This window comes from Buceros rhinoceros, unplaced genomic scaffold (genome assembly GCF_000710305.1).
Source record: "Buceros rhinoceros silvestris isolate BGI_N320 unplaced genomic scaffold, ASM71030v1 scaffold3758, whole genome shotgun sequence".
NCBI classification, from domain to species: domain Eukaryota; kingdom Metazoa; phylum Chordata; class Aves; order Bucerotiformes; family Bucerotidae; genus Buceros; species Buceros rhinoceros.
Window position 1 is genome coordinate 1 of NW_010425024.1, and position 3,002 is coordinate 3,002.

Sequence of the window (3,002 nt, forward strand, 5' to 3'; positions counted from 1 at the left end):
ACCCAGGGAGAACAATATCACTCAGCGTAGGCTGCGGCGGAGAATCTTACCCATATGGTGTCCCCCGGCTGTGTGTGTGTGTGTGTGTGTGTGTAGGTGGTGGAGAGGGGAGCAAATTCATCCATCCGTCCATCAGTCTGGTGTTGAGTCTTCTCCTGTCCCAATTTGGTGTTGAAATTGGGGGCATATTTATACCCAGATTTTTTACATGACATCATTGGTGTAGACATGTGTATGGGGACGACCGTAGACAAGCTCATATCGATTGCACAAAGTCCATCAGTTGACATCTGCATTGGGTGGAGGTAATAGCTCATTTTGTCCAGGGCAGAAAAATGGAAAAATAAGACCAGTGGACATTTTAAATCTTTGCCATTGTGGCTAGGACAATTCCTGCGGCTGTGAATAGGCAGGAGTTCTGAGCATTTATCACAACATCTTGCAGCATCTGTCCTGCTCCTGGCCAGGCTCTGCCCTGTCCTCCCGGGATGGGGACAAGAGCTGGTGCTCAGAGCCATGCTGGATGGACACTGCTGAGGAGGTGAGACCCTCACTTCAGATGTGTGGTTTGGGGAGCTTGTCCCAGCCAGGCACTGCCACTGGGAAGTGTGGCTTTTCTCTCCAAGGAGGACCTCAGCAGGGACCTGCAAGCCTTATGAGACATGAGGCTTTTTACACGATTTTTAGAAGTTCCTGGAGGGATGCTTATGCCTTACAAGTTATAAAATCCTGAGCCTGAGTTGATCAGAGAGGGGCTGGAGCTTTTACGGGCATCCCAAGAGTCTTAAGTACCCACCTCCAGCACCAGGAAGCAGCACATGGGGGTGAAAACCCCCATAGATGGATGTGTGTCCCGACAACCTCTGCTGCTGTGTCGCATTTCACACATGGCTCTTTTTGGACGCTTTCCTTGGCCTTTTCAGAGCTGTTGGTTATATTTCCTCTCACAGAGAAATTCCTCCCGCCAGCCATCAATACAGCCTGCCAGGCCATCGCCTTTAAACTCTGGGGGAGAGTTTTAAGGCCAATATATCCTGCTTTAATTTGAGGCTTTGTCCAGGCTCTCCTGTGTTTCACTGCTAGTGAGTGTGAGGAGGAGAAGGAGGATAACTTCTGCTGTACCAGTTACTAGTGCTATAAATAACTGCCCCGGGAAGGATGTGCCTTCAGCATCGGGTGTCTGTGGGCTACGGCTCTCCTTGAGCCCAGCTGTACCCCAGTGCTTCCTTCTGGTAATGAGGGATTTTTTTCCCTTTGGCTGTTTGCAGAGTTCTTGAATTTGCACATATGAAATCCTCCTGGGCCCAACACTTGCAGCTTTGGTTCCTGCCCAGAGGGTAGGACCTGGCAGAAAGTCCTTGAACTACCCCATTTCCTTCCAGCCCCATAACTCAGAGCGAGACACAAAGATTTCCATATGCAGGAGACAGGGGACATGGCAACCTCCTCCAGCGGGAAGGATGCCATTTAGGAACCATGGGCTTCCTTGGCTATTAATAATCTTCTCTGTTATAGAGGATTTATCTGGATTCGGATACAATTTAATGCAATCTCAGGTCTTCCATGCTTTCCGTTCTCCATTTCCCCCTGCATTTCTCCTGTGCATGGTCCCAGCATGTTCCCAGTGCTGATGGGCTGAGGTGAAGTCTCCTGCCTGCAGTTAAGCAGGGGGTGCTTCCAGTTGCTCTTACACACTCTCCAGCTCTTCACTGGGGCCTGCCCAGGTTTGGAGGTCTTCTAGTCCATCCGCACCCCCAAACATCAACAAACATGAGCTGCCATCTCCAGGAGGCAAGTTCATGGCAGCTGCGGATGAGGTGTGAAGATGGGGAAAGCCCAGCAGCCACCAGAAGTCATGCTGCTTCCACTGTGCTTTCAGAGCAACCTGATGGTGCTTAGCAATAGTGCAACAGGTAGAGGAGGTGCCAGGTTGCAGCAAGCTGCATCTCGTCTGAGCCGGGCTGTGCTCGTTTCTCCTGCATCGTAAGGCTGGTGGCACAGGGACAGAGGCAAAACAGCGCACAGGGAGATGAAACTGGTGGAAAACGGGCAAAGTGCAGCTGCAAAGAGGAACTGGTTGTGGTTTGGACTCCTTAATGGTCCCATGGCCTCCTTTGTGTTTTGCTATGGTTTATTTATCCTCGTGCTTGGCATTGACTGTGGCTCCTGAGTCATTCGGTGGTCTCTTGGGACTGTTGTCCCACAGGTGGCTCAGGCTGTGAGTCCCTTAGGCATGCTCAGAGTATGGCTCTGCTGGTGTTGTGTGTCCCTGGAGGGAGATGATAAATGGTCAATGTCCATGTAGCTGAGGTGGTAGAAGCCGATGCACTTCCACTTGGTTTCTGCCGAGAGACATGTTCTCCCTTTTTAGACACCGTAACGTGGAAAGGATGTGGACTATAGCAGGGAGACACATCTTGGAGCCTGTGTAAGTCCAGTAGTCTGTTTCTGGGCGTGCTGCATCTTGCTCAACCTTTGGGCACAGACTTAAGCATCTCTGCCAGGAGCACATACACATGTCCTTCACCGTGCACTGGAGCATAGACATCTCAAAGCTGCCATGCAGAAGCATGAAGAGGTGATCAGTGCTCCATAACCCCATGCAAAAACCTTCCCAGTACAAAATATCTCAAACACGCTGGGCAGTCAATCTCCATGGACAGTTAACTGTCCTGCAGACCGACGGGTCTGGTCTCAATTTCCCTATAAATACACTGCCAAGGGAGAAGGGGTGAAGCTGGTGGGGAGCGGGTTGACCTAAAGTTTAAAAGCTAAGAGAGTCAAAACCTTGCCTTTTTCTTGAAGACAATGGGTTGGATACTGCATCACCAGAAAGAGGTGCCTGATAGCTTCTCTGGGTGTCTCTGCTAGGAATAGGAACACAGTACACCTGCTCTTTCTCACTCTTTGCAAGACATGCACCTCCAATTATCATTGCTTTTAAAGCCTTTCCAGGTGGCATAGAAATTTTTTTGAACCAAGTGACAGCATAAATACTTGAC